Source organism: Camelina sativa, chromosome 9 (genome assembly GCF_000633955.1).
Source record: "Camelina sativa cultivar DH55 chromosome 9, Cs, whole genome shotgun sequence".
Taxonomy (NCBI): domain Eukaryota; kingdom Viridiplantae; phylum Streptophyta; class Magnoliopsida; order Brassicales; family Brassicaceae; genus Camelina; species Camelina sativa.
The window spans coordinates 19,064,639-19,082,240 of record NC_025693.1 but is presented as its reverse complement, the minus strand read 5'-3'; the positions used below and the strand labels follow the sequence as shown (position 1 = coordinate 19,082,240).

The 17,602-nt window shown below is 35.2% G+C and overlaps 1 pseudogene; it reads left to right on the top strand.

Moving 5' to 3' along the window:
- On the top strand, positions 11,260-15,531 carry LOC104711363 (annotated as a pseudogene).

The window sequence follows — 17,602 nt, the reverse complement described above, 5'->3', positions numbered from 1 at the left end:
TAAGAGAGAAGAGAAGCTCTATATCGGTTGAGAGGAAAATTCAGAGTCTCTTAAGTTTGGTGAAATTGAAGAAACAAAGAGAAACGGAGAAAGATGAGGATGATTGAATTGATGTCAAGTCATTGGAGTTGTCAGTTTAGTCCACCGGAATTCTCAGGAACATCTTCGGGAAGCATGAATAGAAAAAGAGATGATCGAGGAATTTTTGTGAGCTCTGTTGTTTTCTAGAGAGAGTTGCATGCAAAGAAGGTGTCACTGGATGATCAAAGTTGATGACTAGAATTTGGGTTGAGTCCTAGTTCTGCATCTCTGAAGGGGAAGAGAGAGACAAAGTGTGGTTGTTACTTCTGTCTGAAAACATGTCGTAGAGGATTCAATGTCTGTTTGATTGGTTCTGTGCAATCACAAGTGTTTCTCTTGTTAGGAAATTTAGAGAAAGAGTTAATAACACACCCTCATGTTATTTTTCTCCGATTTGAAAAGAAAGAAAGTGAGTCTAGCTCGACAAGAGGTTTCATGTTTGTCGACTTTAACCGAGAAGGGAAAGAAATGAAGCTGAGGATAGTCAGTTGCAAAGTGTGGTGTTATATGTCAGTCGTTGAAAATTATATTTGAGAAGTTTGGTTTTATATCCACCCATGTTTTCAGACAGAGACGAAGACTTGTGCATCTACTGCCTTCGATTGTTATGGATTTCTACAGAGGTTGAGCACCAAAATTGGTGTTATTGTTGGTGGTGTGTTATGCAGAGAAGTAGTGGATTGTTTTGGGTTTCTAAAATCAACAATCTCGGTTTTTTCGTATGAACGAAAGTCTGTGATTTGAGCTTTGTTTTTCCCTTTTTTTTTTTTTTGTATGAATGTTAAATTATATTCACCAAAAAAAGACTGTAGTCCCCAGCATAGTACTAGTCAGAGTGGACCATACTTGAGAGGAGTACGAACAAGCGAAGAAGAGATGGTTGCGGGTTTCCTGATGACCTTGGCAAAGCACACATGCACCATTAGCATCAACATTCCACTGAACTAGCTTATCACCCGTCGAGAGTCTATTGTGAAAAGCGAGCCAAGTTATAAAGGAGTATCTTGGCGTAGAGTGAGTGAACCAAACCCCTCTAGACCAAGCACAAGATGGATGTTGTTGTCGAATCAAATGCCAAGTATCAGATGTGGAGAAAGTGGATTTGTAGGAGGCATTCCGACGTTGCCAAAGGGGTCGATCACAGCCAAGAGGCTGCAAGGAAGGACGTAAGGACTGAAGCACGTCCTCAAGCTGGAGCAAGAGCTCTGTACGATGCCGACGCCTGCAGTGCAGAGTAAGTGCCTCCGCCACTGTACTCTGTTTAGAAATCCCCATGTCAATGCAACCGCGAGACCCAAACAGAGCAAACAATTGCCCGAGGGAGCTCCAATTGTCGAACCAAAAGGAAGTGTCACGCCCAGAGATGACCTCCACTTTGTAAAAAGTCATGGCTAAGTTGCGATATTTCAACATCTTTTTCCACATCCAGGAACCACTTACACTCGTAGCATTAACAGACCAGAAAGAGTCAGTACGGAGCAGATTGCTGCGAACCCAACAGACCCACAGAGAGCAACGTGCAGAGAGAAGCTGCCAAGTAAGTTTGAGGCTGCTAACCGTGTTTGTATCATGCAAACGGCAAAGCCCCAACCCTCCTTCAGCCGTAGGCTTACACACGTCAACCCAGGAAACCTTTGCTTTTTTCGAGTTGAGATCCGGACCTGACCACAAGAAAGCCGAGAACAAACTGTCGATCTCCTTCAGACACTTCTTTGGTAAGCAGAAAGCAGATAGCCAAAAATTGGTAAGGCTAGAGAGCAAAGATTTGATGAGTTGGAGCCGACCCGCAAAGGAGAGGAAACGACCCGACCAAGAGGTGATGCGTTGACAAATATGCTCAAGAATAGGTAAGTAATCAGACGCGGTCATCGACCTAGTAAGGAGAGGAAGGCCCAAATAGCGGACAGGAAGAGAACCCACCGCAAACGGAAAGTGTTGAAGGATATCTTGTTGCTGTTGAGGCGTGGTTCCAGCCATGAAAAGAGTAGACTTCTCTAAACTGATTTTAAGACCAGAGGCGGCAGCAAACTGTTCAAACACAACCAGAGTTTCGGCAACAGAGCAAGAATTCCCATCCGTGAAGACTAGAATGTCGTCGGCAAAACACAGGTGGGCAAGACTAAGGGACTTACAGCCAGGGTGGTAACTGATGCGACGATCAACAGCAGCTTTGTCAAGCATAAGAGATAAGACATTCATGCAAATGACAAAGAGGTATGGAGAGAGAAAGCACCCTTGGCGGAGCCCTCTTGTACTCTGGAAATAACCAGCTAGCTCTCCATTTACCTGAACTGAGAAAGAAGCCGAACTGATGCAGAGCTCAATCCAATGGATAAAGACAGCAGGTAGATTGATAGCCTTGAGGATGTTGAGCAAAAAAGGTCACTGGACTGAATCAAATGCCTTGGAGATGTCAATCTTCATCATACAACGAGAAGAGATTGACTCTTTATGGTAATCTTTCACCAGTTCTAAAGCAAGCAGCAAATTCTCCATCATAAGTCTATCCTTGATAAAGGCCGATTGGTTAGGAGCAATGAACGATGGTAGAATAGACTTCAGACGATTGGCAATAATCTTTGATACAACCTTGTACAACACATTGCAGCAGGAAATTGGACGATAGTCCCTCATTTCCTTGGAATCAGACTTCTTAGGTATGAGAGCTAAGATTGTTGAATTAACCCCTTTAGGGAGAAAATCCTTGAGGAAGAAAGACTGAACAGCAACAATAAAATCATCCCCCAATATTGGCCAAGTTTGCTTGAAGAAGTCAACAGTGTACCCATCAGGCCCAGGAGCCTTACACCCTGCCATCTTAAAAAGAGTGATGCGTATTTCCTCAGCAGAGACCATTTTGAGAAGACCAACGTGATCGACATCGGAACAACAAAAAGGTATCAACTGCTCCAGTTGAGTAACATCAATACCACTGTAATGAGAAGGAGTTTGTGTGAGAAAATCCTGGAAAAACCTCACAGCCTCCGTTTTAATCTCAGACTGAGCTTTCACAGTAGTACCATCCGAGCATGTGATCTCCCTAATGGCATTGAGAGCCTGTCTGGAACGGATTGTAGAATAGAAAAACTTGTTATTTTTATCCCCAACTAACATCCAATGCATCTTAGAGCGCTGATGCAAAAAACTCTCCTCAAGATCAGAGACATGGTCCCAGCGCTGGAAAGCCTCAACCTCTGCCGCAATAGCAACCAGAGAAGGATTAGAGAGAGTGGCGGTTTGCTGATCACAGAGAACCCGATGAGCCTCCTCCACCTGCTCTGAAAGCTTACATAATTTTTGTCGACTTAACGCACGCAGAATGGGCTTGAGAGCCTTGAGCTTCTTGGCAAACCGGTACATAGCAGATGTGGAGTGGAAAAGGCGATCAGTGCTATCCCAAAAAGCTTGTACTGAGGGTTGAAAATCAGGGAAAGACATAAGGACATTAGAGAACTTAAATGGCCTCCTTGGTTTAATAACATGTGTACCGACAGTAAATCTGCACCGAAGGTGATCAGAACAGCCTCCAGAGTCAAAAACACCATAAGTGTCAGCAAAGCTACGACTCCAAGCCTCACTGACTAAGACACGATCCAATTTTTTGCAAACAGACCCTGTATCCCTCTTATTTCCCCATGTAAACAGAGGACCATGACAGAGCATTTCATGGAAAGAACAATGTCGAAACAGCTCTTGAAAATCCCGCATACCACACGTAACAGAGGGGGAGTCCTCATGGTTAGAGTGCTCAGAATAATCAAGAGTCTCATTAAAATCACCAATAACCAGCTATGGTTTATTGGAGAAAAGTGGAGAGTCATGATGGTACTTGAGATCAGACCACAACTCTTTTCTTTCCTCAGCAAGGTTCAAAGCATACACAAAATACACAAAAAAACTCATGAGTATCTCCAGGCATAAGAACAGAGCAAGTGATAACTTGATTACTCTTAAAGACTGGTGTAACTCGTACATCCTCCTTCCAAACAACCCAAATTCTACCAAGATGATTGAATTCATAATTCGTTATTGACGACCAACCTCGAAACACCGAAGAAATGATTCGAGGAGCCTTGTTTTCCTAGACACGCGTTTCAAGTAAACATCCAAACTGTAGGGATTCAGCTTGCACCCAATCATGAACAACAGAATGTTTTTTAGATTTATTGAAACCACGTACATTCCAGAAAAAAACCAGACATTAATGACGTTGCCGGGAGTTTTTCTTACTCGAGATGCCAAGGAGAGCACCCTTAGGCGGCTGAGAAAGAGACTCCCTATTGAGATTGATACTTAGTTTTTTCTTGGTGTGTATTTCATTTTAGTACTTGAAGTTGGTTTTGGTTGAGCCTTTATGGTGTTTCTCCGATGAAGAAAAAGGGCAATTTCTCTTGCCGGATGAATCTTGGTTTGATGAAGGAAGTTGGTTTAATTGTTGCTGGTTTACTTCTCTTGAATCAAGAAATTGCAAGTTTGACTGTTTCTTGATTCAAGAAATTGCAAGTTTGACTGGTTTACTTAATTGTGCCTTCTCCATGATTGGGTCATATTCCTCAGTTTGATAATAATTTATTTGGACTCCATCACGAATGATGACCGGGACTTTCCAAGGACGGAGAGCCTCTAAAGCACCCACAAAAACAAGACGACGAAGACAATGAAAAAATATTTGCTTGCTCCCAATCTAGTTGACATTAATTTTTGTTATAGATAAGGGCTATGATGTAGAAAAAGATCTCGAGAGAATAGTTTTGTGATTTGAATTATACTAGATTTTATCCCGCGGTATACCGCGGACATATAATTTTTATTATAATTTATATTTATGTTGTATCTATTTGTTAAATATTGGATGTTTTTTAAATAGTGAAATAACTATTTTTTCCAGTTATTGTGCGCATAAATGTTTATATTATTTTTTAACCCGCAATACACTTTATGATCATTTGTTTGTTATATTTAGTTTGTTTTGTTTAGTATTTGAGATTCTATTTTGATTTTTAGTTATTATAACAAAAAATAAGAAATCTAAAATACATAATAAGTAATTTATATGCTGTGATTAAGTCACATTATTCCTAATGATTTAATTATTTTACAAATTCTTAGTTAAATTAACTTGATTTTATGTCAAATATTTAATATTAGTAGTGTTGATAAATAATTAAATGAGAATTTAACCCGTGTTAATACAAAATTAATAATATTTTATTAATCTCAACATGTCTTCTTTATAACTCATCTATTATATAACCACATTATATAGTATTTTAAACTTTTTTTAATTTTACATATTCGTAATAATTAATTTTTTTATTAAGTTTATATATGTTAATTTTAATATTTAAATAAATGTCAATCGAAGGTTTTATTACGTTAAGAATCAAAGCTCACAGGGTTTTGGAAAACAAAATGAGAATCAAATTATTGTTTTCTTTGAGGGAGGTATTGAACTTAGGGGGGTGTATTCAACTTCATATTTTAAGTGATTTGTGTAAAAGTTACAAATCCTATGTTATTCAATCATGGATTTTAAAAACTCTCCTGAAATCCACTGTTATTGAACTGATGATTTAAAAATCTACTTTAAAATCCATTGTTATTCAAAACAGTTTGTGGATTTGGATTTTAATAAGTTTTAGGGATTCTGGAGGATTTGAGAGGATTTGTTTAGTTAAAAATACAGAAATCCAAATCTCATGGTTTTAGGTGGGATTTGAAAGAATTTTCCTGTAAATCATATCAACTTCCCTAAAATCTACAGAAATTCCAAATCTACTAAATCCCATCAAATCCTCCAAAATCATTGTTTCAATACACCCCCCTTATATTTTAGATGACTTTAGGGTATTCTTCAAATCACTTGTTATTCAATTGATGATTTTCTAAAATCTTTTAAAATCTGATGTTATTCAACTTGATATTTATGTAAAATCACTTAAAATAATTTACAATCTCTTGTTATTCAATCAATGATTTATAAAACTTACTTGAAATCTATTGTTAAACTTACTTGAAATCTATTGTTATTCAATATATCACAACTTTTTTAAAAAGTGTTATTTGAATGATTCTAAGAGATTTGTTTTGTTTTTTAGTTGAAAAGTATGACTAATAAAATCATACATTTTGAAGTAGAATTTTGAAAGATTTATAGAAAAAAAAAACGCTGTCTAATAAGAAACATAAACTGCAACTTCTTTCCTTTTTCTTTGGAATCTTCCATCGATTGTGATGTTTGATCAGCATGCTCCATTGCTTTTGTCTTTTGAAAGCTTGTCTAGATGTGAGGAGAAAACTGGAGTTGGTAAGACACATAAGATATTGCAGATAATGAGGAAACTGGAGTTGATAGGGAAACTGTTGAGATTTCTACGGAGAATGAGCAGTTGAGCACAATTCTGTGATTCCACATAAACTCCGTCAAAGAGGAAACACCAACTTCAACAGTTTTTGTGTACAAACTGAATAATGTTTGTGTACAGTTTTGTGTACAAACTGATACAAACCGAAATTGTCTAGAGAGGAGGAATCAGAGATAAGCTTTTCCAGGATAGCGAGGGAAAGGAAAACATCTCTGATGTTATCAATTCCTGTAGCGAACTGAATCATACTTCGAAGCCAAGTCCAAAATTCACAATGACTCACTGTTCCATAACGACGCAACTCAATGTACCACTCATACAGCTCAATTGGTAGACCCATCTCCTCGTTCCTGTTACATAAGACCATAGATTCCTTCATAAAACGATCATAAAAGAGCCAAAATATTGAATGTGTTTCATTTTCACATAGCTCTGTTTGGTTAACAACCATTTCTTGCAAGTGGTTTGAAGGTGAGGAATTGTTTTTTTTATTAGAGGGATTATCACAAACCTTTCATGCTCTGAGGCCAAGTCCATTCCCCACTCCACTTTGTTATCAAATACCTTTCCTTCAGCTCAAGTACCTCTATTGCTTTAGCGGATACTTAGTCGGATCCACTGTTCCACATCAATCGCACTCTCCACGCTAAGCTAAATGCTCTGCTTCACACCTTTACATTCGGGAGAAATCTTCAAAACTCCATCAACAGTAACACAAGGTTCATCTCCGTCAAGGTGAGTATTTAAAAAAACTGATTACTAATTTACTTAGAGAAACATGTTCATAATTAGTAGATACAAGGTTCATCTCTGTGCAGCTTTTTAGCTTAATTACTCTGTTTTTGTTTTTGTTCTGGTCTAGATAGACATTTCTTCACAAATAAGATTAATAAAAATCTATAGCAAAATATTTTAAAATCACACAAAGTTTACTAATAAAATCTCATAGAATCTGATAGAATCACATTTCATTCTCTAAAACAAAAATAAAAATAAATCTAAAACACAATCAAATCTCCTAAACATCTCCTAAATTTTACAAAATTCTAAAATATTAAAATCTTACAAAATACTTTAAAAAAACAAGTTGAATATCCCCCTCTTTGTTTGTGAAGGATTCATATATAGAATATCTTCAAAACACAACAGAATGTGTGGTTAAATATATGATAGTTTCTATTTTCATATTGATTGCTGTTATTTATTTAGTTAGAATGAAATGTAAAATATTTAGGAAACAAAATCTGTAGTAATGTTAGTTTTAGAAATTGTTTAGGGGTTAATGTTGTAAATAACTTTTTAAATAAACAAAACTAAAAGAGTATAATACAAAATGTACTTCAAAAATGTTAATATAGATATCGTGTGTGTTTTATATATATAGAGGTTGGACGTATAGAAACCGACCTTTATTTCCTTTAGCAATTAGGAGACAGATTTTAATTTATTTCCTTTTTCTTTGTCTCCTAAATCCAGATGAAAACCCTATAAAATTGCTAAATCAAAACATGTTTAATTTGACTGTTTCAATGTTTTGCAGCAGAAAGCATTTAAATTGTTTTACCCTTATGTACAGATGACTTATAGTCTATCTTGAACTACGTTACGTCCAACACATCTCTCCATTGTATCGGCGCAAGAAGAGATGTTGAGAAATCGAAACAACAACGTGACATGTGCATCAGCACGTAAAAGTATGTAAATTCAAGGAGTTTGGTTGGGGTCATATTGAATTTTTTTTTATGGTTGTATTATATATTTTCCACACATAAAAATTGTAAATACAAAATATTTTCAGATAATACAAAATATTTACTATCCCAATCCCTAACCCTAAGCCCCTAAAAAATAGTGAAAAAAAATTACAGATCATTACATGAAAAGGCTCATAAGGCTCCATGAAATTGACATATGCTTCAATCGTGTGAGGATCAGATCGACACATCAATAACATGGAATTCCTTTCCTATGATGATTGAAGCCAAAATAAAAATTAAAAAATGTCTCCATATTTAGGGTTTGTCCGAGTATTTGAGATTACCAAAATGTCGATAGTGATATAATATAATAAAAGCATTCTTATTTCGTTACACATAGTTTTTTCGCAATTTTGTTATATATATATATATATATATATATATCTTTATAATCATAATGTATATGGAAAACAGCATAACCGGTTAATTCTGGAAGTTAACAGCTAGCTAGCTAGGTAAAAGACGATCTGCATACATGTTATACAATTGTGGATGTTGCTATATAAATTCATCTACAATCTTTAAGGAAAAAAAGTATACGGATTTTTATGTTTAGCCCAAACATAACTAATAGACAATACTTACTAAAAATTTATATTTATTCTTCTTAACATATATTGAAATTGGGAAAAAAAATTACAAGTTATAATGAAATCGAAGAAAAAAAAAAGAGAGAGAAAACAAAGAGATTCATCTTCATTGGTATTGGCTTCATCAACGATCTAAAGATATCGCCTCCTCATTACAGAAAAATCGACATTATAGATCATCGTAGTTTAGGACATCATCATAGTTTAGGACATCATCTTCAACTGTGTCGAAGTAGGGTGGAAGGCATGAATCATCATCATCATCATCAAAGCTTGAGATTAGTCTTGTTGCTTCTTGTCATGAACATCCAAGGTATCACTCGTGTGATCATGAAGAATACGTGCCGCACAAGACAAGGCAGAGCAATTGATCAAGAGCAAGAGTATGATGAAGCTGATTATTGTAGAACCTTTTGCCATCGATGGAAAATATAAAAAAAAAAGATAGTGTCAGGGAATGGTTAGGGTTTGGACGTACGTATAGTAAGATTTGGAAAGAGAAAACAAAGAGGTTAGGCTAGGTCTTCTGCGTAGAAGAAGATCTCGAGAGAATGAATGGTTTTGTGATATGAAATATTGTGTGTGCATGTGTTTTTATATACAGGTTGGACGTGTAGAAAGAAACCGACCTTATTCCCTTTAGGAATTGATAGACGACCGACTTTAATTATTATTATTACTAGTATTCTACCCCGTACGAAAAAAAGATTGTTAAAGTATTTTTTCTTACTTGAAAACATAAACAAACAATAACCGAAAAAGAACTATACAAAATAATAAAATGTTAATACATAACCAAAAAAGTAAACTAATCTAATTAAATAATAGAATGCCATACTTACATATAGTTGACATTAATGATGCATTCTTGTGTTTTGCTTTCCTTCGTGACTGATTTCTAGATGCAATTTTTTTATGACGCATTTCCTAGGTAAAGTGTTATAGTTTTCTTGTCGTCTAATCACAGCCATACAGACAATTTTAAATCTTGCATCAATTAATAACTGCTAATCATTTGTCAGGTATAAAATGTTTCTTCAAACATACAAAAGCTATATGCAACAAAAAAAAAGAGATTTTAAATGTTAACATGGGAGATAGAAGGAAAAAAACCTTAATATATTTCATTATGACTCATTTTGTCTCTCGACTTCAAGATAGATAAAGCCTANTTTTTTTTTTTTTTTTTTTTTTTTTTTTTTTTAGCCTAAATTTTTCTAGTCCAAAGAAAAAATTTTACACATTAGCAAGACTTGTTAAATAGAGGTCATAATAGAAGAAGTAGAATATAATGACATTTAGAAAACTGAGAAATAGAAAAATAAAGAAACGTTTCATGCCTACATTAGATTTTTAGATTTGTACTTGAGGATAAATTTTGTATGTGTGTGGTTTTTATTTGTTTTTGTGTGTGTGGATCAATTGACATGCAACACACAAATATAAATGACAGAACAGCTTGAGGTAGTTATCAAAAATCCCTACAACACCCGTTTTAGAATAGTAAAAGTATACAACATCTTTTGTTTTGGGATAGTAAAAGTATCTATGATGCATGTCATCAAGATTCAATATATTAATGTTACGTCTTTACAGTATCTTATTATATAAAACTTGATGTCAAAGTTACTCATTAACAAGATCGTGACACATATCTCAAATATATTAAGTAGATATTGACATATGTCAAATTTTTTTTTTAATAAACAAAGTAAGACAGCTAATTATATTTACAGAAATTTACATATTTATATTTTAAAATTTTTATTTTTCTAAATCAAAAAGTAAAACTAAAAAATCAATATATTTTCTATTGTAATATAATTATATTATACGTGTGTTCTCAAAAAAATTTGTCATGTGTAAGCAAAAACTAAATTTATTAAGCATGTATATTAATCAATAAATAATGAATAACAAAGTTTAAAAAATAACATAAGTTATTTAATATAATTTTAGTCGGAAATAAATTGTATTTATCGTTGTGATATAAATTTTTTATTGTAAGTAAGTACATCAAAATTACTTATTAACAAAATCATGACATGTGTCAAATATATTGATTAGATGTTGACACATGTCAATTTTTTTTTTAATCAACGTAGTAGGACAGCTAAATTTTTTTTTTCTAAATCAAAAAAGAAAACTAACAAAATTAATATATTTTCCATTGTATGCTAATTATATTATAAATGTGTTCTCAATGAAATTTGACATGTGTAAGTAAAAACTTAGAGGGTGGTATTGAAGGAGAGAATGTGAAAGAATTTATTAGAAAAGAATTAAGGGAAATTACCTAGAATATTACATAAAAGTAGGTTTATTACTAGACTAACACGTTGAGATTTTCGACTTACTCAAATAACACATAAAAGTTTGCAAATTACTTCTATACCTGAGTTGTGTGTTTTTATTACCTTTTATGCCATTTATAATTAAATTTGGTTGAAAAAAAACTTGAGATTTTATGCTTTTGATCTTGAGATCTGAAACACAACAAACTTAAATGATCGATTCGTGTTTTTTTGGATTCTCTTAAATTTGGGTGGGCAAAAAACATCATATTGATTCCTTCTAATTTGATTCACTTTCTCTCTCGAAAACAAAGTTTTAGATCTAGTTTTTATTTTGTTTGAGTTATCGGAGAAGATATTATCGGTGAGTTCGAGAATCGGTGAGTTCACCGGAGAAGAAATTATCGGTGAGTTCGATAATCGTAACTAGCGGTAGATTGAAAAGCACCGCTGGTACAGTTGCGTTGAGAAGATTCTTGACGATTCTGATTTTGTTTAAGGACTTGTATTTACCAAGCTCTTCTGGGATTGGACCGAAGAAGAAGTTGTTAGAGAGTATCAACATCTCTAGCTTCTCGCCTCTGCATAAATCCATGGGGATAAGTCCGGTGAGGTGGTTGTAAGAGACATCAAGCTTTTTCAGATTCCCGTTCCGGCCAAGATTCGTCTCTGTTCTTGAACTGCTCAAGTCTTCTGCTATTGACCGTACGTTATCTCTCTCTTCAAATCCCAAATTTGGAGCTTTTTCTTTTCTTTGGCTGCCAATTTCTAAATTTTGATGGGATTTGATAAGCTATTCAACATGTTGCCGCTTGGATTCGAATAGTTTACTCGTATACTTTGATGTAAAAGCAATCATCTTTACGATATATTGATCTCCTAGCTGATCTCCTTAATTACTCTTGATTTTGATTTTTTTGGAGGAGATTAAATTGTATACTTCTTTGAAGCTAAAAAGTGTCAGTTTTTACTGAACTCCGATTGTTTTCATGGTTTTCAGGATACACAAAGGAAAGAAGTAGTATTGTGGTGATTGGGCTTAGTATTCACACAGCTCCTGTTGAGATGCGTGAGAAGCTTGCTATTCCTGAAGCTGAATGGACACGAGCTATCGCTGAGTTATGCGGTTTGAATCATATCGAAGAAGCTGCTGTTCTCAGTACTTGCAACCGCATGGAGATTTATGTCTTGGCTCTCTCTCAGCAGCGTGGTGTCAAAGAAGTTACTGAGTGGATGTCTAAGGTCTTTGCCTTTTATTACAATGCTTAAATCTCACTCGGTCATTAAGAATGCACTTTTCATTATCTGTGACAACAACCCCCATCTGATGATTTCTCTGTCATATGTTCTCATCACTATATTACAATCTCAATAGCAAATGCTGACGTTTGTTATGTTTTTTGCAAGACGAGTGGGATCCCAGTTTCGGAGATCTGTCAGCACCGTTTTCTATTGTATAACAAGGACGTCACACAACATATATTCGAAGTCTCAGCTGGTTTGGACTCTCTTGTACTAGGAGAAGGTCTGAGACTTGCACAGGTTAACCAAGTTGTTAAAATAGGTTGCTCTTGCACAAATGGAATACCAATTACCACGATTAACTAGAATGTGGACTCACCTTGATAAACGTATCTTGCGTACTCAAGTAAGTAAAATATATACTTCTGCAGTTCTAAGTCTCTTTTGCCTCTGCTCCTTGTGTCATTTGTCAAAAATGGTGTGTGGCATGGTTTGTGATGAGTTGATTTCTTAGGTTCTATCTTTTTTTAGGTTTTTCTGTATTGGTCCATTAAGATAAAAGTGTATTTCTCTGAAATTTCAGATGGAGACGGTCGTGTTTCCGGTAATGATGCTACTAAGTTCTTCGCGATGTCAAAGCTTTCTCGCCAGGAACTCAAACAGGTATATTATTACTCATTCGATTAGTTTTCTTAAGATTTCATGAATCGAAAACACTTGTGAGAATATGAATTGGATTCGAAGCGACAGGGATTTCTGGGTTTGGTGGAGTTCATCATTGCGATGAAGGTATGATGATTGTGTGAGATTTATATATCTTACTGAGTCAATTTGAAGTCTAAATTTCTTAATTATTTGACTATTTTGTTGCTCTCAGCTCGTCTCATTGGCACAGGAAGGACATGAAATTACTTCAGATCTTCTCAAAGGCTCAAGTAAGTGGCCAGTTACATCTTGAAAATTTCTGAGTAAAGAGGTTCTGATGGTTGAATACAGTATAGTCTTATTAGATATTGCAATTAGGTTGGATTTTTAATCAGAAATTGACTAATCTGAATCTTTTTTTTTTTTTTGGTTCTAGTTGACATGGAGAGTGTGGATTTTTCAGTGTTGGAAGGACTGGAAAACGTTGTATCTGTGAGACTCCTTGTTTTTAAGATCTTTTCAGGATTGCTTTTCCTAATCTAAGAATTTGTCTTAACTGTTTTACTTACAAAAGCAGAAAGCGTCAAAAACAAATGTGGATATTGAAGACAATGGTTAATTAGCATTCTATGTTTTGTTTCATTCATTATGATATTTTTTTATTTTGTAAAAAATGTTGATTTTCTGGCTAAACTTGCAGTAGTTACTCAGCCACAAGTCACGGCAAAAGCTCACAAGGCCATTCTAGAGCTTTGGAGGCCAAAGCCCACCGAATTAACTCTCTTCCTTACGAAAGGGGTCGACTCGACTTCTATTAAGGTTCCTCCCACAGCATATCCTTTGACTGGAAGTAGTGATCCTTGCTATATAGAAGCTTACCATTTAGCAGATACAAATGATGGAAGGGTCACTTTGCCCTTAAAGGTTGGTATATATTCTAGTGTGTCATCCTGCATTTTTACTTGATTATAGTTTAGTTAGTAGAGTTTAGCGTTTCAACATATTCTTATGCTTTATGTTACCTTTCAGATAATTAATTTGACGGAACTTGAACTCAATTGTGTGGATATACGGGTTGGATTGTCTGGTGCCCTATACTTCATGGATGGTTCTCCTCAAGCAGTGTGGCAGCTGCGTAATCTTGTCTCACAGGTTGGATTTTAGTATTCATTGATTATATATTTCCATCTCATTACAGTTCTCTAATATCTAAGGTTTTGCCAGTTTTAAAACAATTTCTGTTCTTACAAATCAATCGGTTTAGCTGTCTTATCAACCACTATGTGCTTTACTCTTGTAGGATCCTGTACAATGCAGTGTCACCGTTGGTGTGTCCCAATTTGAAAGATGTGGTTTCTGGGCTCAAGTCCATTACTATCCATTCTGTGGTGCTAGAGGAGATTATGACGGTGACTACCTAGAGGAGGATCCACAGATTATGAAGCAGAAGAGAGGTTCAAAAGCAGAACTCGGAGAGCCTGTGATCTTAAGATGTCAGCCTTACAAGATTCCACTGACTGAGCTTCTTCTCCCGCACAAAATCTCACCGGTCGAGTTCTTTCGTTTGTGGCCTAGCTTGCCAGCTGTTGCAGAGTAAACTGGCACATATATGTATGAAGGAAGCGGCTTCATGGCAACAGCCGCACAACAGTATGGTGCTTCACCATTTTTAAGCGGACTCAAATCATTGTCATGCCATTTCACAGAGTCTGTTCCCACACCATACGCACAGTTGCTGGCTTTCAGGTGATTCATTAGTTTCAGCATGGTCTTATTATCCTTCATGTCCCTTAACTGGATTGATGGTCTAATAAACGCTAACGTGATGTCACTACAACTTTGTTACGCTGCAAAAACGTGGCATGGAGGTTTTGTGGGCATGATGATCTTCGGGGCTAGTGAAGTGAGCAGAAACATGGATCTGGGTGACGAGACAACCACCATGATGTGCAAGTTCGTGGTTAGAGCCTCAAAAGCATCAATCACAAAGCAAATAGAGTCGGATCTCCAGGGATGGTGTGATGATCTAACTGACGGGGGCGTTGAGTACATGCCGGAGGACAAAGTGAAGGCAACCGCGGCCGAGAAGCTGAAGATCTCCATGGAGAGGATAACTTTGTTGATGGCTGCTCAGCCGAAGAAGACTCCGAAGACAGAGGAGGAATCAGAAAACGAAGAAGAAGAAGAAGAAGAAGACGATGATGAAGACGAACAAGAGAAAAAGGAGAAAGAGGAGGGGAAGGACAAAGAAGAGAAGAAGAAAAAAGAGAAGGAAAAAGGAACACTGTCTAAGCTGACAGCAGAAGAAACAGAGCACATGGCAATTCAGGCTGCAGTGCTCCAAGAGTGGCACATCTTGTGTAAAGATAGAAAATATACAAAAGTTAACTGAGAGAGATTACTGTTAAGAGATGATGAAGAAGAGGATTGGTGTGTGAGTGTGTATTTATAGGTGCGGCAACGTTTTGTTGTGTGTCCGTCCGTTAATTTGAATAATTGGGATAATGATGTGACGTTTTTTTTGACTTGTTAATGATACTATATATGGATTTCGTGATTTTTGCTTTTCAGTTTATATATGTATCTGAAAATGACACAAATCAAAGAATAGTTTATTGTTGTGTCTTCTTACACTCGTTTGGTATCGTTCAGTCTTTGTCCCGACCCGTCCACAGATTATTATTAGTCTGTAACGATCATCTTCTTCCTTTTTCTTTTTGGGAGAGTTACTATAATATTACTAGAAAAAAAAAAAGAGTTGTAACAGGATAAAGGAACTGACATTTGTTTGGTTGTAATTAATAGAATTTTAGGGTGAATGTGAGGTTTTATTTACAATTAGATCACTTAGGTACAACTAAGAAAATTTCATTATAACTTGAACTATTTGGTGCAACTGTACTAGAGCTATCAAATAAGTTTAAATATGGATCATGTGAAAACGAAAAAAAAAAGATTTTTGGCAGCGGATATTCATTTATAATCATCAAACGTGTGGTAAAATGAACCAAAGACAACAGGCTATTAGTAAAAAATTATTTTGGTATACACATAATTATACATAGTTGTCAGTTGTACTCTCATATTCATAGTTGAACTTTTGCATTTTTTCGTATTTCCAGTTGGACTATGATATAAATTATTAATTAGCAGTTGACCACAAGATTTATTACTATTAATCAGCATATACAAGGTTTTCATAACACAATATTCATAAAAGGTTGGGTTTCACCTCTTTTGCTTCTTTTGAGGTGATCACTTACTAAGTCTTCCTTATACTATAAAGAGTGTTTTATGTGAAAACGATAGTATATATTAGAAAGTGATAAATTCTTGTATTGTTGATTAAACATGGTTATTTAATAGTTCAATATGTAAAGAAATTCTTATAACCTTAATTATCATTTTCATATTTTAAATATAAATGCAAATCTAAATATATATTTAGTTGTACCTAGTTGAACTGAGTATTATATATTTATGTTATCTAAATATAACCCTCTATAATTAAAATATAATTTTGTGTGGTTATTATTCATTACCTCTCGAAAATATAATAAATAAATAAACAATTACGAATTACATAGGTTGTTCTAGTAACATCTCTTACTTTTTCTAGTAACATCTCTTACTTGTTCCATTTCCGGTGAACAACAACGACAATATTAGGTAGGGTTGCAGAAGAAGATATGTTGAAGATGACTACAAAATTACAATAATATCGTTCATTAAAACGGATTTATGGACACTAAGCAAAAGAACGTTATGTACGTACATTAATCTCAAGAACATTATGTATGTATAAGTTCATATGTACGTACACGTTTATATGTACGTACACGTTCGATTTTAGGTTTAATGAACCCGAAATTACCAGAATATCCTCGTCTTCTACCTCTAACATACGACTGAAAACCCTAATTTCCCCTGCCTCACTTTATTTTTTCACGACTTATGTCTATTTTTTTGGTTTCACTTGTGGGGTTTTTACTCAACTATTATAGATTTTCGTCTCAACATCTGATTTTTAAATTAAAAACCTATAAAAAGTGAGTTATATAGATTTCCGAAACGATATCTTGCTCTTCCATGGATGAACCCAGAGGAAAGATTTCCGAAACTGAGTAGGAAAAAGACGTTTGCTCCGACCGATAAACAGAGCACGATTGATGAGTCTGCTACAAACTTTATTACATGAACACCATTAATCGGAAGAACAGCAAACGTGTTTAGATCTATCCCCAATAAGTCTATCGCAACGCTAGACTGTCTTTGCCAGCTCAAACAAATTCGTATTATTCTGGTAAGACTTTACAGCTGTCAAAAATGCCTACTAAATCTACCACAGACTAGAAGTCTACCAATACACTACAGAAACTATTGAGAAAAACAAACAAAGTATACCAAAAATATCTGTAAAGGATGAGGTCTGTCGCATAAATCTGTCGCATAAATCTGTCGCAACAGGCCAATAGTCTACCATAAATATCTTTTGGGTCATATTGACTGTTGAAGGTGTACGTCAGATATTTTTGGTACACTTTGTTTTTGATACACATATACGTCCACCGATAAGTGTACCAACACTACAACTAAGTGTACCATCTACGTTGACCGATAAGTGTACC